General features: G+C 38.0%; 1 protein-coding gene across 2 annotated transcripts in view; it reads left to right on the forward strand.

Annotated features, from left to right (window-relative positions):
* The window catches only part of ZC3H12B (zinc finger CCCH-type containing 12B), a 490,484-nt gene that overhangs the window by 337,404 nt on the left and 125,944 nt on the right, over nt 1-27,136 (forward strand). For both annotated transcript variants that reach the window (XM_055269215.2, XM_063635297.1), the window contains 3 exons: nt 12,323-12,451; nt 14,734-14,903; nt 25,004-25,115. The gene's annotated coding sequence lies outside the window, so the exon portion shown is untranslated. The remainder of the gene's footprint in view (nt 1-12,322; nt 12,452-14,733; nt 14,904-25,003; nt 25,116-27,136) is intronic.

Genomic DNA, 27,136 nt, shown 5'->3' on the forward strand with positions numbered 1-27,136 from the left:
CTTTTAAAGCCTATAAACTCTCCTTACAATTCCCCCATTTTACCTCTCCAAAAACTGGACAAGCCTTAATCTTGGTTACTTCAGGATCTGCGCTTTATCAACCAAATTGTCTTGCCTATCCACCCCATGGTGCCAAACCCATATACTCTCCTATCCTCAATACCTCCCTCCACAACCCCTCCATAACCCATTATTCCAATCTTGATGTCAAACATGCTTTCTTTTTTTTATATAAGTATAGAGTTCACTTTCTTTTTGTTATTTTATTATTATTATTATACTTTAAGTTTTAGGGTACATGTGCACAATGTGCAGGTTTGTTACATATGTATACATGTGACATGTTGGTGTGCGGCACCCATTAACTCGTCATATAGCATTAGGTATATCTCCTAATGCTATCCCTCCCCACTTCCCCCATCCCACAACAGTCCCTGGAGTGTGATGTCCCCCTTCCTGTGTCCATGTGTTCTCATTGTTCAATTCCCATCTATGAGTAAGGACATGTGGTGTTTCGTTTTTGCCTTGCGATAGTTTGCTGAGAATGATGGTTTCCAGTATCATCCTTGTCCCAGCAAAGGATATAAACTCATCATTTTTTATGGCTGCATAGTATTCCATGGTGTGTATCTGCCACATTTTCTTAATCCAGTCTATCACTGATGGATATTTGGGTTGGCTCGAAGCCTTTGCTATTGTGAATAGTGCCGCAATAAACATACGTGTGCATGTGTCCTTATAGCAGCATGATTTATAGTCCTTTGGATATATATCCAGTAATGGGACGGCTGGGTCAAATGGTATTTCTAGTTCTAGATCCCTGAGGAATCACCACACTGACTTCCACAATGGTTGAACTAGTTTACAGTCCCACCAACAGTGTAAAAGTGTTCCTATTTCTCCACATCCTCTCCAGCACCTGTTGTTTCCTGACTTTTTAATGATCGCCATTCTAACTGGTATGAGATGGTATCTCATTGTGGTTTTGATTTGCATTTCTCTGTTGGCCAGTGATGATGAGCATTTTTTCATGTGTTTTTTGGCTGCATAAATGTCTTCTTTTGAGAATTGTCTGTTCATATCCTTTGCCCACTTTTTGATGGGGTTGTTTGTTTTTTTCTTGTAAATTTGTTTGAGTTCATTGTAGATTCTGGATATTAGCCCTTTGTCAGATGAGTAGGTTGTGAAAATTTTCTCCCATTGTGTAGGTTGCCTGTTCACTCTGATGGTGGTTTCTTTTGCTGTGCAGAAGCTCTTTAGTTTAATGAGATCCCATTTGTCAATTTTGGCTTTTGTTGCCATTGCTTTTGGTGTTTTAGACATGATGTACTTGCCCATGCCTATGTCCTGAATGGTATTGCCTACGTTTTCTTCTAGGGTTTTTAGGGTTTTAGATCTAACATGTAAGTCTTTAATCCATCTTGAATTAATTTTTGTATAAGGTGTAAGGAAGGGATCCAGTTTCAGCTTTCTACATATGGCTAGCCAGTTTTCCCAGCACCATTTATTAAATAGGGAATCCTTTCCCCATTGCTTGTTTTTGTCATGTTTGTCAAAGATCAGATGGTTGTAGATATGCGGCATTATTTCTGAGGGCTTTGTTCTGTTCTATTGGTCTATATCTCTGTTTTGGTATCAGTACCATGCTATTTTGGTTACTGTAGCCTTGTAGTATAGTTTGAAGTCAGGTAGTGTGAGGCCTCCAGCTTTGTTCTTTTGGCTTAAGATTGACTTGGTGATGCGGGCTCTTTTTTGGTTCCATATGAACTTTAAAGTGGTTTTTTCCAATTCTGTGAAGAAAGTCATTGGTATCTTAATGGGGAAGGCATTGAATCTATAAATTACCTTGGGCAGTATGGCCATTTTTACAATATTGATTCTCCCTACCAATGAGCACGGAATGTTCTTCCATTTGTTTGTATCCTCTTTTATTTCATTGAGCAGTGGTTTGTAGTTCTCCTTCAAGAGGTCCTTCACATCCCTTGTAAGTTGGATTCCTAGGTATTTTATTCTCTTTGAAGCAATTGTGAATGGGAGTTCACTCATGATTTAGCTCTCTGTTTGTCTGTTATTTGTGTATAAGAATGCTTGTGAGTTTTGTACATTGATTTTGTATCCTGAGACTTTGCTGAACTTGCTAATCAGCTTAAGGAGATTTTGGGCTGAGACTATGGGGTTTTCTAGATATACAATCATGTCATCTGCAAACAGGGACAATTTGACTTCCTCTTTTCCTAATTGAATACCCTTTATTTCCTTCTCCTGCCTAATGGCCCTGGCCAGAACTTCCAACACTATGTTGAATAGGAGTGGTGAGAGAGGGCATCCCTGTCTTGTGCCAGTTTTCAAAGGGAATGCTACCAGTTTTTGCCCATTCAGTATGATATTGTCTGTGGGTTTGTCATAGATAGCTCTTATTATTTTGAGATATGTCCAATCAATACCTAATTTATTGAGAGTTTTTTTTTATTATACTTTAGGTTTTAGGGTACATGTGCACAATGTGCAGCTTTGTTACATATGTATCCATGTGCCATGTTGATTTCCTGCACTCATTAACTCGTCATTTAGCATTAGGTATATCTCCTAATGCTGTCCCTCCCCCCTCCCCCAACCCCACAACAGTCCCCGGAGTGTGATGTTCCGCTTCCTGTGTCCAAGAGTGCTCATTGTTCAGTTCCCACTTATGAGTGAGAACATGCGGTGTTTGGTTTTTTGTCCTTGCGATAGTTTACTGAGAATGATGTTTTCCAGTTTCATCCATGTCCCTAGAAAGGACATGAACTCATCGTTTTTTACGGCTGCATAGTATTCCATGGTGTATATGTGTCACATTTTCTTAATCCAGTCTATCGTTGTTGGACATTTGGGTTGGTTCCAACTCTTTGCTATTGTGAATAGTGCCGCAATAAACATACGTGTGCATGTGTCTTTATAGCAGCATGATTTATAGTCCTTTGGGTATATACCCAGTAATGGGATGGCTGGGTCAAATGGTATTTCTAGTTCGAGATCCCTGAGGAATCGCCACACTGACTTCAACAGTGGTTGAACTAGTTTACAGTCCCACCAACAGTGTAAAAGTGTTCCTATTTCTCCACATCCTCTCCAGCACCTGTTGTTTCCTGATTTTTTAATGATGGCCATTCTAACTGGTGTGAGATGGTATCTCACTGTGGTTTTGATTTGCATTTCTCTGATGGCCAGTGATGAGGAGCATTTCTTCATGTGTTTTTTGGCTGCATAAATGTCTTCTTTTGAGAAGTGTCTGTTCATGTCCTTTGCCCACTTTTTGATGGGGTTGTTTGTTTTTTTCTTGTAAATTTGTTTGAGTTCATTGTAGATTCTGGATATTAGCCCTTTGTCAGATGAGTAGGTTGCAAAAATTTTCTCCCATTCTGTAGGTTGCCTGTTCACTCTGATGGTAGTTTCTTTTGATGTGCAGAAGCTCTTTCATTTAATGAGATCCCATTTGTCAATTTTGGCTTTTGTTGCCATTGCTTTGGGTGTTTTAGACCTGAAGTCCTTGCCCACGCCTATGTCCTGAATGGTAATGCCTAGGTTTTCTTGTAGGATTTTAATGGTTTTAGGTCTAACATGTAAGTCTTTAATCCATCTTGAATTAATTTTTGTATAAGGTGTAAGGAAGGGATCCAGTTTCAGCTTTCTACATATGGCTAGCCAGTTTTCCCAGCACCATTTATTAAATAAGGAATTCTTTCCCCATTTCTTGTTTTTGTCAGGTTTGTCAAAGATCAGATAGTTGTAGATATGCGACATCATTTCTGAGGGCTCTGTTCTGTTCCATTGATCTATGTCTCTGTTGTGGTACCAGTACCATGCTGTTTTGGTTACTGTAGCCTTGTAGTATAGTTTGAAGTCAGGTAGCATGATGCCTCCAGCTTTGTTCTTTTGGCTTAGGATTGACTTGGCGATGCGGGCTCTTTTTTGGTTCCATATGAACTTTAAAGTAGTTTTTTCCAATTCTGTGAAGAAAGTCATTGGTAGCTTGATGGGGATGGCATTGAATCTATAAATTACCTTGGGCAGTATGGCCATTTTCACGATATTGATTCTTCCAACCCATGAGCATGGAATGTTCTTCCATTTGTGTGTATCCTCTTTTATTTCATTGAGCAGTGGTTTGTAGTTCTCCTTGAAGAGGTCCTTCACATCCCTTGTATGTTGTATTCCTACGTATTTTATTCTCTTTGAAGCAATTGTGAATGGGAGTTCACTCATGATTTGGCTCTCTGTTTGTCTGTGATTGGTGTACAAGAATGCTTGTGATTTTTGTACATTGATTTTTTATCCTGAGACTTTGCTGAAGTTGCTAATCAGCTTAAGGAGATTTTGGGCTGAGATGATGGGGTTTTCTAGATATACAATCATGTCATCGGCAAACAGGGACAACTTGACTTCCTCTTTTCCTAATTGAATACCCTTTATTTCCTTCTCCTGCCTAATGGCCCTGGCCAGAACTTCCAGCACTATGTTGAATAGGAGTGGTGAGAGAGGGCATCCCTGTCTTGTGCCAGTTTTCAGAGGGAATGCTTCCAGTTTTTGCCCATTCGGTATGATATTGGCTGTGGGTTTGTCATAGATAGCTCTTATTATTTCGAGATACATCCCATCAATACCTAATTTATTGAGAGTTTTTAGCATGAAGGGTTGTTGAATTTTGTCAAAGGCCTTTTCTTCATCTATTGAGATAATCATGTGGTTTTTGTCTTTGGTTCTGTTTATATGCTGGATTACATTTATTGATTTGCGTGTGTTGAACCAGCCTTGCATCCCAGGGATGAAGCCCACTTGATGATGGTGTATAAGCTTTTTGATATGCTGCTGGATTCGGTTTGCCAGTATTTTATTGAGGATTTTTGCATCAATGTTCATCAAGGATATTGGTCTGAAATTCTCTTTTTTGGTTATGTCTCTGCCAGGCTTTGATATCAGGACAATGCTGGCTTCATAAAATGTGTTAGGGAGGATTCCGTCTTTTTCTGTCGATTGGAATAGTTTCAGAAGGAATGGTACCATTTCCTCCTTGTACCTCTGGTGGAATTCGGCTGTGAATCCATCAGGTCCTGGACTCTTTTTGGTTGCTAAGCTATTGATTATTGCCACAATTTCTGAACCTGTTATTGGTCAATTCAGAGATTCAACTTCTTCCTGGTTTAGTCTTGGGAGGGTGTATTTGTCGAAGAATTTATCCATTTCTTCTACATTTTCTAGTTTATTTGCATAGAGGTGTTTGTAGTATTCTCTGATGGTAGATTGTATTTCTGTGGGATCAGTGGTGATATCCCCTTTTTCATTTTTTATTGCATCTATTTGATTCTTCTCTCTTTTCTTCTTTATTAGTCTTGCTAGCGGTCCATCAATTTTGTTGATCTTTTCAAAAAACCAGCTCCTGGATCCATTAATTTTTTGAAAGGTTTTTTGTGTCTCTATTTCCTTCAGTTCTGCTCTGATTTTAGTTATTTCTAGCCTTCTGCTAGCTTTTGAATGTGTTTGCTCTTGCTTTTCTAGTTCTTTTAATTGTGATGTTAGGTTGTCAATTTTGGATCTTTCCTGCTTTCTCTTGTGGGCATTTAGTGCTATAAATTTCCCTCTACACACTGCTTTGAACGTGTCCCAGAGATTCTGGTATGTTGTGTCTTTGTTCTCGTTGTTTTCAAAGAACATCTTTATTTCTGCCTTCATTTCATTATGTACCCAATAGTCATTCAGGAGCAAGTTGTTCAGTTTCCATGTAGTTGAGCGGTTTTGAGTGAGTTTCTTAATCCTGAGTTCTAGTTTGATTGCACTGTGGTCTGAGAGACAGTTTGTTATAATTTCTGTTCTTTTACATTTGCTGAGGAGAGCTTTACTTCCAACTATGTGGTCAGTTTTGGAATAGGTGTGGTTTGGTGCTGAAAAAATGTATATTCTGTTGATTTGGGGTGGAGAGTTCTGTAGATGTCTATTAGGTCCACTTTATGTAGAGCTGAGTTCAATTCCTGGGTATCCTTGTTAACTTTCTGTCTCATTGATATGTCTAATGTTGACAGTGGGTTGTTAAAGTCTCCCATTATTATTGTGTTGGAGTCTAAATCTCTTTGTAGGTCACTCAAGACTCGCTTTATGAATCTTGGTGCTCCTGTATTGGGTGCATATATATTTAGGATAGTTAGCTCTTCTTGTTGAATTGATCCCTTTACCATTACGTAATGGCCTTCTTTGTCTCTTTTGATTTTTGTTCATTTGAAATCTGTTTTATCAGAGACTAGGATTGCAACTGCTGCCTTTTTTTGTTTTCCGTTTGCTTGATAGATCTTCCTCCATCCCTTTATTTTGAGCCTTTGTGTGTCTCTGCACGTGAGATGGGTTTCCTGAATACAGCACACTGATGGGTCTTGACTCTTTATCCAATTTGCCAGCCTGTGTCTTTTAATTGGCTCATTTAACCTATTTACCTTTAAATTTAATATTGTTATGTGTCAATTTGATCCTGTCATTTTGATATTAGCTGGTTATTTTGCTCATTAGTTGATGCAATTTCTTCCTAGCCTTGATGGTCTTTACATTTTGGCATGTTTTTGCAGTGGCTGGTACTTGTTGTTCCTTTCCATGTTTAATGCTTCCTTCAGGAGCCCTTTTAGGGCAGGCCTCGTGGTGACAAAATCTCTCAGCATTTGCTTGTCTGTAAAGTATTTTATTTCTCCTTCACTTATGAAGCTTGGTTTGGCTGGATATGAAATTCTGGGTTGAAAATTCTTTTCTTTGAGAATGTTGAATATCGGCCCCCACTCTCTTCTGGCTTGTAGAGTTTCTGCTGAGAGATCAGCTGTTAGTCTGATGGGCTTCCCTTTGTGGGTAACCCGACCTTTCTCTCTGGCTGACCTTAACATTTTTTCCTTCATTTCAACTTTGGTGAATCTGACAATTATGTGTCTTGGAGTTGCTCTTCTCGAGGAGTATCTTTGTGGCATTCTCTGTATTTCCTGAATCTGAGTGTTGGCCTGCCTTGCTAGATTGGGGAAGTTCTCCTGGATAATATCCTGCAGAGTGTTTTCCAACTTAGTTCCATTCTCCCTGTCACTTTCAGGTACACCAATCAGACGTAGATTTGGTCTTTTCACATAGTCCCATATTTCTTTGAGGCTTTGTTCATTTCTTTTTATTCTTTTTCCTATAAACTTCCCTTCTCGCTTCATTTCATTCATTTCATCTTCCGTCACTGATACCCTTTCTTCCCGTTGATTGCATCAGCTCCTGAGGCTTCTGCATTCTTCATGTAGTTCTTGAGCCTTGGCTTTCGGCTCTATTCTGTCCTTTAAGGACTTCTCTGCATTGTTTATTCTAGTTATCCATTCATCTAATTTTTTTCAAAGTTTTTAACTTCTTTGCCATTGGTTTGAATTTCCTCCTGTAGCTTGGAGTAGTTTGATCATCTGAAGCCTTCTTCTCTCAACTCTTCAAAGTCATTCTCCATCCAGCTTTGTTGTGCTCCTGTTGAGGAGCTGCATTCCTTTGGAGGAGGAGAGATCCTCTGCTTTTTAGAGTTTCCAGTTTTTCTGCTCTTTTTTTCCCCATCTTTCTGGTTTTATCTACTTTTGGTCTTTGATGATGGTGACTTACAGATGGGTTTTTGGTGTGGATGTCCTTTCTGTTTGTTAGTTTTCCTTCTACCAGACAGGACCCTTAGCTGCAGGTCTGTTGGAGTTTGCTAGAGGTCCACTCCAGGCCCTGTTTGCCTGGGTATCAGCAGCGGTGGCTGCAGAACAGTGGTGGCTGTAGAACAGCGGATATTGGTGACCTGCAATTGCTGCTGCCTATTGTTCCTCTGGAAGTTTTGTCTCAGAGGAGTACCTGGCCGTGTGAGGTGTCAGTCTGCACCTACTGGGTGGTGCCTCCCAGTTAGGCTGCTCGGGGGTCAGGGATGCACTTGAGGCTGTCTGCCCATTCTCAGATCTCCAGGTTCATGCTGGGAGAACCACTACTCTCTTCAAAGCTGTCAGAGAGGGACATTTAAGTCTGCAGAGGTTACTGCTGTGTTTTTGTTTGTCTGTGCCCTGCCCCCAGAGGTGGAGTCTACAGAGGCAGGCAGACCTCCTTGAGCTGTGGTGGGCTCCACCCAGTTCAAGCTTCCGGGCTGCTTTGTTTACCTAATCAAGCCTGGGCAATGGCAAGCGCCCCTTCCCCAGCCTCGCTGCCACCTTGCAGTTTGATCTCAGACTGCTGTGCTAGCAATGAGCGAGACTCCATGGGCGTAGGACCCTCCTAGCCAGGTGCGGGATATAATCTCCTGGTGTGCCTTTTTTTAAGCCCATTGGAAAAGCACGGTATTAGGGTGGGAGTGACCCAATTTTCCAGGTGCCGTCTTTCACCTCTTTCTTTGACTAGGAAAGGGAACTCCCTGACCCCTTGCACTTCCCGAGTGAGGCAATGCCTCGCCCTGCTTCGGCTCGTGCATGGTGCACTGCACCCACTGTCCTGTGCCCACTTTCTGGCACTCCCTAGTGAGATGGACCTGGTACCTCAGATGGAAATGCAGAAATCACCCATCTTCTGCGTCACTCACGCTGGGAGCTGTAGACCAGAGCTGTTCCTTTCTGGCCATCTTGGCTCCACCCCCCAAACATGCTTTCTTTACTATTCCTTTGCACCCTTCATCCCAGACCCTCTTCACTTTCACTTGGACTGACCCTGACACCCATCTGTCCCAGCAGCTTACCTGGGCTATACTGCCTCAAGGCTTCAGGGACAGCCCTCATTACTTCAGCCAAGCTCTTTCTTGTGATTTACTTTATTTCTACCCCTCTGCTTCTCACCTTATTCAATATAATGATAACCTTCTACTTTGTAGCCCCTCCTTTGAATCTTCTCAACAAGACACCTTCTGCTCCTTCAACATTTATTCTCCAAAGGATATCGGGTATCCCCCTCCAAAGCTCAAATTTCTTCTCCATCCATTACCTACCTCGGCATAATTCTTCATAAAAACACACCTGCTCTCCCTGCCGTTCATGTCCAACTGATCTCTCAAACCCCAACCCCTTCTACAAAACAACAACTCCTTTCCTTCCTGGGCATGGTTGGATACTTTCACCTTTGGATACCTAACAAAACCATTTTTGTTTTTGCCATCCTAACAAAACCATTATATAAACTCACAAAAGGAAATCTAGCTGATCCCATAGATCCTAAATCCTTTCCCTACTCCTCTTTCCATTCCTTGAAGACAGCTTTAGAGACTGCTCCCACACTAGCTCTCCCTGACTCATCCCAACCCTTTTCATTACACACAGCTGAAGTGCAGGGCTATGCAGTTGGAATTCTTACACAAGGACTGGGACTGCGCCCTGTAGCATTTTTGTCCATACAACTTGACCTTACTGTTTTAGGCTGGCTATCATATCTCCATGCAGCAGCTGCTCCCGCCCTAATAGTTTTGGAGGCTCTCAAAATCACAAACTGTGCTCAACTCACTCTCCACAGTTCTCATAACTTCCAAAATCTATTTTCTTCCTCACACCTGACGCATATACTTTCTGCTCCCCAGTTCCTTCAGCTGTACTCACCCTTTGTTGAGTCTCCCACAGTTACCATTGTTCCTGGCCCGGACTTCAATCCAGCCTCCCACATTATTCCTGATACCACACCTGACCCCCAAGACTGTATCTCTCTGATACACCTGGCATTCACTCCATTTCCCCATATTTCCTTCTTTCCTGTTCCTCACCCTTATCACACCTGGTTTATTGATGGCAGTTCCACCAGGCCTAATCGCTACACACCAGCAAAGGCAGGCTATGATATAGTATATTCGAAATCTATCATTGAGGCTACCGCTCTGCCACCCTCCAATACCTCTCAGCAAGCCAAACTCGTTGCCTTAACTCAAGCCCTCACTCTTGCAAAGGAACCACACGTCAATATTTATACTGACTCTAAATATGCCTTCCATATCCTATACCACCCTGCTGTTATATGGGCAAAAAGAGGTTTCCTCACTACACAAGGGTCCTCCATCATTAATACCTCTTTAATAAAAACTCTTCTCAGGTAGCTTTACTTCCAAAAAAAACTAGAGTCATTCACTGCAAGGGCCATCAAAAGGCATCAGATCCCATCACTCAGGGCAGCGCTTATGCTGATAAGGTAGCTAAAAAAGCAGCTAGCATTCCAACTTCTATCCTTCACGGCAGTTTTTCTCCTTGTCACCGGTCACTCCCACCTACTCCCCCACTGAAACTTCCACCTATCAGTCTCTTCACACACAAAGAAAATGGTTCTTGGACCAAGGAAAATATCTCCTTCCAGCCTCACAAGCCCATTCTATTCTGTCATCATTTCATAACGTCTTCTTTGTACGTTACAAGCCACTAGCCCACCTCTTAGAACCTCTCATTTCTTTTCCATCGTGGAAATCTATCCTCAAGGAAATCAGTTCTCAGTGTTTCATCTGCTATTCTACTACTCCTCAGGGATTGTTCAGGCCCTGTGACCTCCCTTCCCTATACATCAAGCTCGGGGATTTGCCCCTGCCCAGGACTGGCAAACTGACTTTACTCACATGCCCCAAGCTAGGAAACTAAAATACCTCTTGGTCTGGGTAGACACTTTCACTACATGGGTAGAGGCCTTTCCCACAGGGTCTGAGAAGGCCATCACAGTCATTTCTTCCCTTCTGTCAGATATAATAACTGGGTTTGGCCTTCCTACCTCTATACAGTCCAATAACAGACTGGCCTTTGTTAGTCAAATCACCCAAGCAGTTTCTCAGGCTCTTGGTTTTCAGTGGAAACTTCATACCCCCTACCATCCTCAATCTTCAGGAAAGGTAGAACTGACTAATGGTCTTTTAAAAGCACACCTCACCAAGCTCAGCCTCCAACTTAAAAAAGAGAATTCTGTCAAGGGTAGAGCCCAAAAACTCACCAACAAAGCAAGTAATTACACTGAACCCTCTTGAGCATTCTCTAATTGGATGTCCTGGGTCCTCCTAATTCTTAGTCCTTTAATACCTGTTTTTCTCCTTCTCTTATTTGGGCTTTGTGTCTTTCGTTTAGTTTCCCAATTCATACAAAACCACATCCAGGCTATCACCAATGAGTCTACACAACAAATGCTACTTCTAACAACCCCGTAATATCACCCCTTACCACAAAATCTTCCTTCAGTTTAATCTCTCCCATTGTATGTTCCCACACCACCCCTAATCCCACTCAAAGTAGCCCTGAGAAACATCGCCCGTTATCTCTCCATACCATCCCCCAAAATTGTTGCCACCCCAACACTTCACCACTATTTTGTTTTGTTTTTCCTATTAATATAAGAAGACAGGAATGTCAGGCCTCTGAGCCCAAGCTAAGCCATCATATCCCCTGTGACTTGCACGTATACATCCAGATGGCCTGTTCCTGCCTTAACTGATGACATTACCTTGTGAAATTCCTTCTCCTGGCTCAGAAGCTCCCCCACTGAGCACCTTGTGACTCCCTCCCCTGCCCGCCAGAGAACAACTGCCTTTGACTGTAATATTCCGTTGCCCACTCAAATCCTATAAAACGGCCCCACAGCGATCTCGCTTCGCTGACTCTCTTTTTGGACTCAGCCCTCCTGCACCTAGCAGAAATAAACAGCCTTGTTGAAAAACAAACAAACAAACAAACAAAAAAACATAAAACTGAATGAAGCTAATTTCACCAAAGAATATATATATTTAATTAAGTCAAGCATTGGACTGTTACACAGCATTAGGCTACTTAATAGTCTCATTTTGGCTTTTATTAGCTTAAACTATATTGATGATTTACTATACATGAACTGTCTGTTGCAGCGATATATTTCTTGGTAAATATAGAATGAAAAAAAAAAAAAAGCCCAAGCAGAAGAAAGGTGGTTTTCCCCATCAGGGGATAAATGGTTTCTGGTTTGTCAGTTCTACAAAAAAGAATGGTGCTTTTTTCCAAGTGGTGGAAGTAGGCTTATTTGGCATCTTCTTTTAATAGAAGCTTGTTTCTTCTTCATGGTGGTCATCTGTCCTGAAAGATAGTCCTTTAACTTGCTTATGAATTTTAGAAAATTCTTTAGATCATGTTGTGTTTGTATATGTATTTGTTCTTTGTCATTGCTATGCCATGTTTATTTTAGTTTACCTCTCTCTTTCTGTCTGTCTAGTCAGACAATCGTGAGGATTAATTTCTGAAAAGCTAGCAAAGGCTAATATTCTTTTTTAATCCCTTTCACTACCTCTGTTTCTATAAAGATTTAACTCTGAGGGGGTTATGTAATTAACAGTCACCAATTCTGCTTGTTTTTACCCTTCTACAAGGAAATAGACTAAATAGCCAAGTTGCAAGATACCACTGCTTCTTTCAAGAATGATGGGTTTCCGAGGTGATATTTGAAAGAAGAGATAATGACCACCTATCTCCTTCATCCTGGTCACACAGGAAGGTAGGTGAGTAGCAGCTCCTCTAGGATACATATCTACATTTGCACTATTATGTGACTCACTTTATCTGCTTCTTCAAAACATTGCTTCTTATTGTGTTTACCTATGTGATGATAGTCAACTCACAAAAATAGCTGCTATTCAGTGATGAGTACATAATGAAAAACTTGGAAGATCAGGAAAATGCTTTCTCCCTTGAGGATCTTACAAGCTATTTAGCAGATATTTATTGAGCATCTACTATATGTAAGGCTTAGCACAGGGCCTTAGACATGAATAACACTCACCCTGTCCTCGTGAAGCTCAGTATAGCAGAATGAAAGCTACTCAGAACTTTCTTCTTAGTGTCCTTCCTGACTGTGGAGGCAACTTGTGACCCTTTTCTTGGCTACCCACAAAGATATTGTTATTGCATTTATAAATCATTAAAACTGTAGAATCAGAAGGGGACTTCTCAGGAGCAGATATAGGTACACAAGACTGACTCTTTCATCAGGATAGTTGTGGCAACAAGGAGCTGCAAATAACATGTTTGCTAGTATGGCCAGCTCAAATCTCAGTACTTCATGGGAACAGATTTTTCCACAGGTTAATAATACAAAATTGGGCAGTAACCCTAAGATCCCTACAATATCAACTGTAGAAAAGCACCTCACTCTTGAACATGTCACACATCTAATAGAGAGTTATGAGTATATTTACATAAAGCTACATACCATTTTTTTGAAATTTGCTTATGTATAAATGAACTATGGAATATACTTTCTAATAATTTCAGATTAAATAAGATTTCCAGTTTCTTCTCGATTTTAACTGATTTTTTTTTACCTATCCAATAACCTTGACTCAGATGTTTTATTCACACAGTAAACAAATTTTTAAGGCATTCTTAATTTCAAACATTCCCATTCATTATCTTTCTAAACCTTCAGAATATCCCAAAACTTCTAAGTTTTTTCTTTTGTTTTATCTATTTATTTTCTTGACACACCCTTAGGAGGTCCTAATGTCATGTGTCCTGAAATTCTGTTTTTTTGATATCTAAGTTACACCTCCTGGATTGCATCCAGCACCAAGAAACAACACAAAACCCTCATGTGTCAGAATTTATGGCCTGATTTGGAGTTTGGAAAACACAGTCACTCTACTACTAAAAGTAATCTTTAAGGAATGGAAAAATTCCCAAAGCTGGGTAGTGGGAGGAATAATACCCCGTCTCTACTAAAAATACAAAAAATTAGCCGGGCGTGGTGGCGGGTGCCTGTAGTCCCAGCTACTCGGAGAGGCTGAGGCAGGAGAATGGCGTGAACCCGGGAGGCAGAGCTTGCAGTGAGCCGAGATTGTGCCACTGCACTCCAGCCTGGGGGACAGAGCAAGACTCCATCTCAAAAAAAAAATAATAATAATAATAATAAGTCCCTCCACAAACCTTTGTTAGGCCACACTTTGCTTCTGGGCCATAGTTTAATGATCTGACTTCTAGATAGAAAACATTTTTTGAACCACCTAAAATTATAAAATGTCAAGTGGTTATTAGTGTAATGATTAACATTTTAATTTTAATGTTCTCAAAATGACTCATTTTTTTATTTTGGAGTGAGGTAGTAAGGGATGGCTATTCTTATTCAAGTGTTTTTCTGTTTGTATGTTTCTGTCAAGTTTGTAAACTGCACATATGTCTTTTCATTTAATTGGATCAGAAAATTCTCCTCATGGTGAAAATGTGATGTATTTCAAGTAGTTAGGAATTCATGTTTATTCTAAATTGTGGTCTTTTAAGATTTATGATCTTATTTTGTTTTGACTAAAAGGTCAAAAAGAGGAAGTAGTCATACCTAATCTGTAAATCATAGATAGGATATATATATATAAACATTTTGCTACTTAATAAAATTTAGGCAATAGTTATTAAATTCACTGTTCATCCGTGGTTCTATTTTTAAAAAATGGTATTATTTATAATTTATGTAAATATAATTCAAAATTATACATATAACTCAGCTATTATTCTTTTAGACTGAATCTTACTCACAGTCACAAAATAAGTTTTCTTAGGCTTGTGGAATATTCTCAGGGTCAATATGTATAAAAGACTAAAAAAGTCCTACATCTTAGATTAGCACAACCATTGAAAAATTAGCACAATTATCTCAGCCTTTGGGATCCAAATATCTTTCTGCCCTAATTATAATACTGAACTTGAAATGGGTAAAAGGTGTTTCAGTCTTCGATTTATCAAGTTCTCATCATAGGTTTGCCTTCTGCTCATTGAATCTATTTTACCCAAGGCTATGGACTCCTTTTGGCATTTCTGCCTCAGCAACAGAGGATAAAAGCCATGTTGTGATGGATAAGTCACAAAAGTAAAAAATACAGACGTGGACTACAGGCCTTCAAAGAAGAATTGAGCATGCTGAGGATCAATGCCAGACATTGGACATTTTTGAGGTGTTAAGAGGTAGGTACTTCAGTGGTTGTTGTTGTTGTTGTTGTGTGTGTGTTTGAAAGAGTAAACTATAGTGAGATAATCTGTGTAATATGAAAAGTTAAGGCATTTTGTTTATAAGAAAGTGAAGCTTTCTTCCAGAAAGATTGAGGCATCAAAGCAGTGGTGAAAATCTGAACAATACAGCTAATAAAATTATCTTCTTAGGTTGAAAATGTGTAGGCTTTTGGAATTAACAGGAAATCATCATAGGAAGGGGTGAGAGGAAAGGGAATATCACTTATGGAACTTTACAAATCAAGTACCAAGAGCTTTACATGTGTTATCACATTTAATCCTCATAGCAATCCTATGATGTAGGTATTATCATCTCCATTTCACAAATTAAAAAAACTATCTTAAGCAGGTTATTTGACTGCCTAAGATCATATAGCTATTAAGTTTAGGGTTTGTTTTATATCCAGATCTCTCTGACTTCTAACACTGTGCTTAGAAAGATCTAAATATCTAAGAGAAAACTGTGACTGTATCATTTCATGCTTTTCTTATGAAGAATTCTACTTTTACTTCATTGTGCCCCTACTTTATTTAGTTTTTGGAGGAAAGTTTTTCACGTGGTATATTCAGAAAATACTTCACAACCACAATATATGCAACTTTAAAAAAATTGCACTAGAGAAAGAAGCAACCATTCTCAGGAATAAAGCATCTATGGTTCTTTTTTTTTAATTTTTCCTTCTGCATTTTTCCATATATTATTAATACGTAAGTGAGAACCAAAATTTCCAGAATAAGTGTATCCTTTGTAAGTGTAGAATCGAGCCCTTCCAACATTTGAGATCTGTTTAGCTAAATCAGCAATGCAAGGTTAATTCTGACTGATTCTAGACTTGTGTTCCATACTTTAGGACACTTGTTCAGTCTAAGCAATTTAAGCCTCTTCTTATAATTTAGGAGTATTTAGGTAGTTGGCCAGGCATGGTGGCTGTCTGGGCATGGCGGCTCATGTCTGCAATCCCAGCACTTTGGGAGGCCAAAGCGAGAGGATCACTTGAGCTCAGGAGTTCGAGACCAGCCTGAGCAACATAGTGAGACCTCGTCTGTATTGAAAAAAAAAAAAAAAAAAAAAAAAACAGAGGAAGAAAAAAAATCTTCACATAGTTTCAAAGAAAGGTTAAGATATAAGTCTGTTTTTGTTTAGTTACAATCTTTAGAACTTCTTCCACATGGCATTTATTAAATTGTAGTCCCATCTTTAGTAATATTTTTCAGAATTCATTAAGTATGGCAAAATCATAGGCCATTATGGTATAGTGGAAAGATCCCTTCATTTGCGGTTAGAGAATCTAGGTTGAACTCTTAACTCTCTTGTTTACTGTGTAAAGTTTGGCAATTAATTTACTCTCTCAGAGTCTCAGTTTTCTCATCTGTAATGTGAGAACAATCCTTACCTCGTGTATTTGTTGTGAAAATAACTTGAAATAAAAAATATGAAAGTACTTTGTAGGCAATAACATTCTATCATAATGTGAGGAGAAATGGAATAAAATGAACACTATAGGAATATTTACCGTATGCTAGTCACTAACTTATTTTCTATTTGTTGCTCCAGCAAGACCAATATCTATATATCCCTAAGGAAAAAATAACATGACCTCCAGCCTTGGGTCACATTTTCTGGTTTTCCTACCTATTGTCGCAGTAGCCATGCAATAGTTTACAATCTACTGGCAGGAAGGTAAAATGTATGAAAGAATTGCCTTCTAGGTCATTCTGTTTGTGAAAAGTAATCTCCCACCAAGGAGAAGCCTTCTTAACAGTTCATATTAAAATCTTGGCTCAAAGCAGTGAATGAAAAGTTAGAGATGAACAGTAGTTTCATAACACAGCCCAACAGGACCATTTAGGTAAGACATTGTAGTAGAGTAGGACATACATTGAATGGGAAGAAAGGGGACCAGAGTTCCAATCCTGATTTTACCACTGCCTAATTGTATAACCTAAAAAAAGTTTATTTTTCCTCTTGGTCTCACTGTCCCCTTTTATACAGTAATGTGGGATGGACTAGATTATCTCTAAGGTCTATTCCAACATTGATATTCTAATATCCTATTCTTAATTTTAATAGAAAGATTTAAATTATATATTTAATTTTTAGGATGCTATTTTGTGCCTCAAAAGGAAAAAAAAAGGAACAAATTATTTCTCTGTTGTGAATTATAATACACATTCACTTACATTAATAGCTTTATTGGAGGTAGAATTAGCATAATCCTTTACATTTTCAAAGTATTTTAAAGACCCAGCATCTCATTTGAGTCTCATAATAATGACAATATTTTATTATTTATCTTACATACTAAATTAAGTAATTGAGCCTCAAGGAGGTTAAAGGTCTGTACAAAGTCACATAGCTAGTACATGATGGATCCAGAAATCCAACTGTGGTCTATTTCTAAGCCCAGTTTTTTTTTCCACTACCACAAGCTGTACATTATTTTATCCAGGCTTAGAATAAATGGAACTCATCTGGAAAATGAATTAAAAAGGGAAGAGTCACTGTTATTTGTGTATGCTAAAAGAATGAACAGGTAAGAATACTTAAGAATAAGGACAATGTTTTATATTCTTTTAAAAAATTCTTCAGACTTGAGACTGAAGCTCTGAACAAGATGCAAGCAAATGTACAAATAAAATATTAATGCATCTTTCAGAGTGCTAGACATTATGAAAGATTAAAGAAATAGTATTTGTAAAGCACTTTAATATCATTTGAAGAAAGTGGTTATTTAAATATAATATTTGGAGCCATCTTGGCTCCACCCCCAATAGGAACACTTTTATACTGTTGGTGGGACTGTAATCTAGTTCAACCATTGTGGAAGACCGTGTGGTGAGTCCTCAAGGATCTAGAACTGGAAATACCATTTGACCCAGCCATCCCATTACTGGGTATATACCCAAAGGATTATAAATCATGCTGCTATAAAGACACATGCACATGTATGTTTATTGCGGCACTATTCACAATAGCAAAGACTTGGAACCAACCCAATGTCCATCAACGATAGACTGGGTTAAGAAAATGTGGCATATATACACCATGGAATACTATGCAGCCATAAAAAATGATGAGTTCATGTCCTTTGTAGGGACATGGATGAAGATGGAAACCATCATTTTGAGTAAACCATTGCAGGGACAGAAAACCAAACACCGCATGTTCTCACTCATAGGTGGGAATTGAACAATGAGAACACTTGGACACAGGAAGGGGAACATCACATACTGGGGCCTGTCATAGGGTGGGGGGAGGGGGAGGGATAGCATTTGGAGATATACCTAATGTAAATGATGCGTTAATGGGTGCAGCCCACCAATATGGCACAAGTATACATATGTAACAAATCTGCATGTTGTGCACAGGTACCCTAGAACTTAAAGTATAATAAAAAAAAAAAAAAAAAGAAAGGACAGGAGTTGCTATACTTGAAATCAGATTGATTTCAAGACAAAACCTATAGGAAGAGGCAATGACCATAATTGTATAACTATAAAGTGGTCAATTCAGCAGGAGATATAGCAATTGTAAATTTATATGCACTTAACTCTTGATCACCCAGACATATAAACCACATATTCTTAGAGAATAAGAAAGAGATACAATAATGCCTGGAGACCTCAAACTGCCTCCCCTCCACCTTCAGCATGGGATGTATCTTCTAGACCATTAAAAATATATCAACAAACACCAGACATAATCTGCACTATGGATCAAACGTAAGAGATGTTTACAGAACATTTCATTCAACAGCTGCAGAATACACATTATTTTCCTCAGCACATGGATCATTCTCAAAGATAGACCATGTGTTAGGTCAAGAAGCAAGTCTTAAAGTATTCAACAAAATAGAAATAATATCAAGCATCTTCTCTGGCAAAACAGAGTAAAACTAGGAATCAATAATAACAATAATTTTAAAATGTTGTTGCTGTTGTATCATCGATGCAAAGAGACCAACAATAAAACTGTAATACAAGAAAATTCACTGAATATTATACACTGGGACAGACTGAGACATTTAGTTAATGGCAAGAACACAGTAAATACAAGCATCTGAAGATGTGCAAGTCAAGTAAAATGATATATGGATTACACAGTGAATTTTCTAAGCCCATCTGAGGACTTTGTACCTTTTCAAAAATATCCTATATACCCCTCCAATTTACAGAATATCTGTCTTATCTGCTTACTTCATGGCTTTTTCAATATAAAAAGTTTACAATATCTATTTATACCTTATTTCCCTTTTTATTTAATATACTGTGGGAAAAAAGATGGAGACAAATATAATTTTCTGACTTATAAAAAATTAAGTTATTACAGGCACATTTACTGTTTCATTCTAGAAACATCCCAGTTTCACAGGTTGATTATTCAGCAGCTGTGTAGTTTTTTAAAACATTCTTTAATTTTGAGAAAACTAAGATATCTCTTTTGCGGCAGATTTTGATTCATAACAATGGTGTGATTATGTGAATTACAGTTAATTATACTGTGAAAATTCATGCAATGATGTCAGGTCTCTGGTTGACTGAGGCTGTCAGCCAGTGGGGGATATGGGGCCCAACAGGGTGGAGGGCAATTGTTTGCTCGTCCCTTGGGCCGGGAGAAACTGGGCTCTAGGTATGGGGCTAGTAGAGAACAAGGTTGTTGCTCCATGGACACTGAGTCCTGCAGTGATAATCCTTTCAATTGATGCTGAAAAAGCATTTGATAAAATTCAACATCCTTTCTTTTTTAATTTACTTTTAAGTTCTGGGATACATGTGCTTAACTTGCAGGTTTGTTACATAGGTATACATGTGCCATGGTGGTTTGCTGCACTTTTCAACCATCATCTAGGTTTTAAGCACCGTGTGCATTAGGTATTTGTCCTAATGCTCTCCATCCCCTTGCCCCACAACCCCCAAAAGGCCCTAGTGTGTAATGTTCCCCTCCCTGTGTCCATGTGTTCTCATTGTTCAACTCCCACTTATGAGTGAGAACATGCAATGTTTGGTTTTGTTTTCAGTCTCATCCATATCCCTGCAATGGATATGAACTCATCCTTTTTATGGCTGCATAATATTTCATGGTGTATAAGTACAACATATGCAATAAACATATGTACCTGCGTCTTGATAGTAGAATGATTTATAATTCTTTAGGTATATACCCAGTAATGGGATTGCTGGGTCACATGGTATTTCTGGTTCTAGATGCTTGAGGAATCACCACAGTGTTTAACACAATGGTTGAACTAATTTACACTACCACCAAAAGTGTAAAAGCATTCTGATTTCTCTGCATCCTCTCCAGCATCTATTGTTTCCAGACTTTTTAATAATCTCTATTCTAACTAGTGTGAGATGGTGTTTCATTGTGGTTTTGATTTGCATTTCTCTAATGACCAGTGATGATGAGCTTTTTTTCATATGCTTGTTGGCTACATAAATGTCTTCTTTTGAGAAGTGTCTGTTCATATCCTTCACCCAATTTTCGATGAGGTTGTTTGTTTGTTTGTTTTCTTGTAAATTTGTTTAAGTTCCTTGTCAATTCTGGATATTAGACCTTTGTCAGATTGATAGATTGCAAAAATTTTCTCCCATTCTGTAGGTTGCCTGTTCACTCTAAGATAGTTTCTTCTGCTGTGCAGAAGCTCTTTAATTTAATTAGATCCCATTTGACAATTTTGGCTTTTGTTGCCATTGCTTTCGGTGTTTTAGCCATGAAGTCTTTGCCCATGCCTATGTCTTGAATGGTATTGCCTAGGCTTTCTTCTAAGGTTTTTATGGTTTTAGGTTTTACATTTAACTCTTTAATCCATCTTGAGTTAATTTTTGTATTATGTGTAAGGAAGGGCTCCAGTTTCTGTTTTCTGCATACGTCTAGCCAGTTTTCCCAACATCATTTATTAAATAGCGAATCCTTTCCCCTTTGCTTGTTTTTGTAAGGTTTGTCAAAGATCAGATGGTTGTAGATGTGTGGTGTTATTTCTGAGGCCTGTGTTCAGTTCCATTGGTCTACATATCTGATTTGGTACCAGTATCATGCTGTTTTGTTTACTGTAGCCTTGTAGTACAGTTTGAAGTCAGGTAGCCTAATGCCTCTAGCTTTGTTCTTTTTACTTAGGATTGTCTTGGCTATACAGGCTCTTTTTTGGTTCCATATTAAATTTAAAGTAGTTTTTTCTAGTTCTGTGAGGAAAGTCAATGGTAGCTTGATGGAAATAGAATTGAATCTGTAAATTACTTTGGACAGTATAGCCATTTTCATGATATTGATTCTTCCTATCCATAAGTATGAAATGTTTTTCCATTTGTGTCCTCTCTTATTTCCTTGGGCAGTGGCTTGTAGTTCCCCTTGAAGAGGTCCTTCAGGTCCCTTCTAAGTTGTTAAGTTGTATTTCTAGGTATTTTATTCTTGTTGTAGTAATTGTGAATGGGAGTTCAATTATGACTTGGTTCTCTGTCTATTATTGGTGTATAGGAATGCTTGTGATTTTTGCACAATCAAAAATGATTTTCTATCCTGTGACTTTGCTGAAGTTGCTTATCAACTTAAGGAGTTTTTGGGCTGAGATGATGAGGTTTTCTAAATATAAAATCATGTTGTCTGCAAACAGAGACAATTTGACTTCCTCTCTTCCCGTTTGAATACCCTTTATTTCTTTCTCTTGCCTGATTGCCCTGGCCAGAACTTCCAATACTATGTTGAATAGGAGTGGTGAGAGAGGGCATCCTTGTTTGTGCCAGTTTTCAAAGGGAATTCTTCCAGCTTTTGCCCATTCAGTGTGATATGGGCTGTGGGTTTGTCATAAGTAGCTCTTATTATTTTGAGATATGTTCCATCAGTGCCTAGTTTATTGAGAGTTTTTAGCATGAAGTGCTGTTGAATTTTGTCAAAGGCCTTTTCTGCATCTATTGAGATAATCATGTGGTTTTTGTCATTGGCTTTGTTTATGTGATGGAGTACATTTATTGATTTGCATATGTTGGACCAGCCTTGCATCTCAGGGATGAAGCCAACTTGATTTGCTGCTGAATTTGGTTTGCCAGAATTTTATTGAGAATTTTCGCATCGATGTTCATCAGGGATATTGGCCTGAAATTTTCTTTTTTTCTTGTGTCTTTGCCAGGTTTTGGAATCAGGATGATGCTGGCCTCATAAATTGAATTAGGGAGAAGTCCCTTTTTTTCTATTGTTTGTAATAGTTTCAGAAGAAATGGTACCAGCTCCTCTTTGTACCTCTGGTAGAGTTTGGCTGTGAATCTGTCTGGTCCTGGCCTTTCTTTTGGTTGGTAGGCTGTTAACTCCTGCCTCAATTTTAGAACTTGTTATTGGTCTATTCAGGGATGCGACTTCTCTCGGGTTTAGTATTGGGAGGGTGTATGTGTCCAGGAATTTATTGATTTCTTCTAGGTTTCCTAGTTTATTTGTGTAGAGGTGTTTATAATATTCCCTGATGGTAGGTTGTATTTCTGTGGGATCAGTGGTGCTATCCCTTTTATCATTTTTATTGGGTCGATTTGATTCTTCTCTCTTTTCTTCTTTATTAGTCTGGCTAGTGGTCTATCTATTTTGTTAATCTTTTCAAAAAACCACCTCCTAGATTCCTGGATTTTTGAAGTGTTTTTCGTGTCTCTATCTTCTTCAGTTCCACTCTGATCTTAGTTATTTCTTGTCTTCTGCTAGCTTTGGAATTTGTTTGCTCTTGCTTCTCAATTATTTTAACTGTGATGTCAGGGTGTTGATTTTAGATCTTTTCTTCTTTCTGATGTGGGCATTTAGTGCTATAAATTTTCCTCTAGACGCTGCTTAACTGTGTTCCAGAGATTCTGGTACGTTGTGTCTTCATTCTCATTGGTTTCAAATAACTTATTTATTTCTGCCTTAATTTCTTTATTTACCCAGTAGTCATTCAGAACCAGGTTGTTCAGTTTCTATATAGTTGTGTGGTTTTGAGTGAGTTTCTTAATCCTAAGCTCTAATTTGATTGCACTGTGGTCTGAGAGACCGTTTGTTATAATTTCCGGTTTTTTGTTTTTGTCTTTTTTTTTCGCATTTGCTGAGAAGTGTTTTACTTCCAATTATATGGTTGATTTTAGAGTAAGTGCTATATGGTGCTGAGAAGAATGTATATTCTGTTGATTTGGGGTGGAGAGTTCTGTAGATGTCTATTAGGTCCACTTGGTCCAGAGCTGAGTTCAAGTTCTGAATATTCTTGTTAATAATCTATCTCATTCATCTTTCTAATATTGACAGTGGGGTGTTAAAGTCTCCCACTATTATTATGTGGGAGTTTAAGCCCCTTTGTAGGTCTCTAAGAACTTGTTTTATGAATCTAGGTGCTTCTGTATTGGGTGCATATATATTTAGGATAGTTAGTTCTTGTTGCATTGATCGCTTTACCATTATGTAATGCCTTTCTTTGTCTTTTTTGACCTTTGTTGGTTTAAAGTCTGCTTTATCAGAGACTAGGATTGCAACACCAGCTTTTTTTGCTTTTCACTTGCTTGGCAAATATTCCTCCATTCCTTTATTTTGAGCCTGTATGTGTCTTTGCACGTGAGATGGGTCTCCTGAATACTGCACATTGATGGGTCTTGACTCTTTATCCAACTTGCCAGTCTGTGTCTTTTAATTTGGGCATTTAGCCCATTTACATTTAACGTTAATATTGTTATATGTGAATTCGATCCTGTCATCATGATGCTAGCTGATTATTTTGCACATTAGTTGATTCAGTTTCTTCATGGTGTCACTGGTCTTTATATTTTGGTGTGTTTTTGCAGTGGCTGGTACTGGTTTTCTTTCCCATATTTAGTGCTTCCTTCAGGAGTTCTTGTAAGGCAAGCCTGGTGGTACAGAATCCCTCAGCATTTGCTTGTCTGTAAACAATTTTATTTCTTCTTCATTTATGAAACTTAGTTTAGCTGGATGTGAAATTTTGGGTTGAAAATTCTTTTCTTTAAAAATATTGAATATTGGGCCCCACTGTATTCTGGATTGTAGGGTTTCTGCAGAGAGGTCCATTGAATTCAACATCATTTCATAATAAAATAACACCATCAAAAAGCTAGGTATACAAGAAACATATCTCAATATGATAAAGGGCATATACAATAGACCCATAGCTAGTATTATACTGAATGGGGAAAACCTGAAAGCCTTTCTTCTAAGATCAGGAATATAACAAGGATGCTTACTTTCACCACTGTTATTCAACATAGTACTAGAATTCCAAGCTAGACCAATCAGACAAGAGAAAGAAATGAAGAACATCCAAATTAAAATGAAAGAAGTCAAACTATTGTTGTTTGCAGATGATATCATTTTATACTTCACAAAACCCAGAGACTTTACCAAAAATCTATTACAGCTGATAAATTCAATAAATTTGTAAGATACAAATTTAACATTAAAAATCAGTAGTATTTCTATATGCCCACATAGAATATTCTGAAAAAGAAATCATGAAGGTAATCCCATTTACAATAGCTATAAATAAAATAAAATACATAGAGTTAATTAACTTAACCAAAGTAGTGAAATTTTTTTTAAAATTAAACATGGATTCAAGAAATTAAAAAGAACACCAAAATATGGAAAGGTATTCTCTGTTTTTGGATAGGAAGAATCCATATTTTTAAAATGTCCATTCTACCCAAAGCAATCTATAGATTTAATGCAATCCCTATCCAAATACCATTGATACTTTTTACAGAAATAGAAAAACAATTCTAAATTTTATGGGGAACCATAACAGACCCAGAATATCCAAAGCTATCCAGAGCAAAAAGAACAAAACTGGAGTAATCACATTACCTTATTTCAAATTATACTACAGAACTATGGTGATATGGTTTGGCTGTGTCCCCACACAAATCCTGTTTCGAATTGTAATCCCCATGTGTCAGGGAAAGGACCTGGTGGGAAGTAATTAAATCATTGGGGTGGATTTCCCCCATGCAGTTCTCATGATAGTGAGTGAGTTCTTATGAGATCTGATGGCTTAAAAGTGTGACACTTACACCCTCACTCTCTCTCCTGTCCTGCCATTGTGAAGATGTGCATGCTTCCAACATTGTGAAGATGCGTGTGCTTTCCAGTCACCTTCCACCATGATTGTAAGTTTTCTGAGGCTGCCCAGTCTTGCTTCCTGTTAAGCCTGCAGAACTGTGAGTCAACTTAACCTTTTTTCTTTGTAAATTACCCATTTTTAAGTTAGTTCTTTATAGCAGCATGAAAATGTACTAATACTTATAGTAACCAAAATACATGGTACTGGCACAAAAACACATAAATAGACCAGCGGAACAGAATAGAGAACCCAGAGATAAGTCTGTTCACCTGCAGTGGACTCATTTTTGACAAAGGTGCCAAGAACACACTTTGGGGAAAGAACTGTCTCTTCAGTAAGTGGTGCTAAGAAAACCAGATATACGTATGCAGAAGAATGAAACTAGATCCTGGTCTCTCACCATATACAAAAGTCAAATCCAAACACATTAAAGACGCAAATATAAGACCTCAAATTGTGAAACTACTAAAAGCAAACACTGGAGAAATTCATCAGGACATTGGACTGGGTGAAGATTTCTTGAGTAATACACTATTAAGTGCTATTTATTGCACTGGCAACCAACACAAAAATGGACAAATGCAATCACAAGTTTTGCACAGCAAAGAAAACAATCAACAAAATGCACAGACAACTTACAGAATTAGAGAAAATATTTTCAAACTATTCATATGACAATGGATTAGTAATCAGAAATCATAGGAGCTAAAACAACTCTATAGGAAAGGAAAAATATAATAAGCAGATTTTAAAATGGGTGAAAGTCCTGAATAGGCATTTCTCAAAAGAGGACATACGCATGGAAAACAGCTGTATGATAAGGTGCTCAATATCATTGATCATCTGAGAAATGCACATCAAAACTGCAATAAAATATTATCTCACCTCAATTAAAATGACTTTTATTCAAAAGACAGGCAATAACAAATGCTGGCGAGAATGTGGAGAAAAAAGAAACCTCATACAGTGTTGGTGGTAATGTAAATTAGTACAACCACTATGTAAAACAATTTAGAAGTTCCTCAAAAAAAGAAAAATAGAACTACCGTATGTTCCAGCAATCCCACTGTTAGATATATACCCAAAAGAAAGTAAATCAGTATATCAAAAATATATCTGCACTCCCATGTTTGTTGTAGCCCTATGCACAATAGCCAAGATTTGGAAGCAACCAAAGTGTTGAACAGATGACTGGGTAAAGACAATGTAATACATGTAAACAATGGAGTACTACTCAGCCATAAAAGTAGAATGAAATTCTGTCATTTGCAACAACATGGATGGAACTGGGGGTCATTATGTTAAGTAAAATAAGCCAGGCAGAAAGACAAATATCCCATTTTCTCACTTATTTGTGGGATCTAAAAATAAAAACAACAGAACCCATGGGAATAGAGAGTAGAAGAGTAGGTACAAGAGGCTGGGAATGGTAGTTGGGGGATAGGGAAAATGGGGATGGTTAGCGGGTACAATAAAAATAGAAAGAATAAATGACACCTAGTATTTGCTAGGACAACAGGGTGACTATACTAAAAAGTAAACAATATTTTAAAATAAAAAATATTTAAAATAAAAAATACCAAAGCATCAATCGATGTTATCAATGCTGTTATTGTTATTTTGCCAAAGTATGAACGTGGGAATATATGTTATATATGCCCATAGAGCTGGCTGTGAGAAACTGGTTTACGGATAGACAACTCAGAGAATTTTAGAAATCAGAGAATTTTAAAATTTCAGAGTAGGAAATAAACTCAAAGGTCATCAGATCTATGCCTCATCTGGTGCTTGTAAAAAGACTCTGGAATCTCTTAAGGGAACTTATCTATATCTTCTTATTTTTATTCTCTTCCCAAATTCTGTTATTTTTAGACAATAATGATACAGATTTTTTATCAGTCCAACAAATTGTATTTAATTCACCTTTTTTATGCTTGTAAAGATTTTAATAATGTTGATTGAAATCAAAGTGTTATAATTATTTCAATGCAGAATCTTCAAAAAATTTGCAAGGGGAAGACGGGAAAGCAGTCTGCTTAGTTCTTTTACTCATTGTTACTGAATTATACTCCTAAAAGTGAAGTCCACAGTCATTTTATTCCTAAATAAAAGCCCTGA

Source organism: Symphalangus syndactylus, chromosome X, assembly GCF_028878055.3.
Source record: "Symphalangus syndactylus isolate Jambi chromosome X, NHGRI_mSymSyn1-v2.1_pri, whole genome shotgun sequence".
In the NCBI taxonomy this organism is placed as follows: Eukaryota; Metazoa; Chordata; class Mammalia; order Primates; family Hylobatidae; genus Symphalangus; species Symphalangus syndactylus.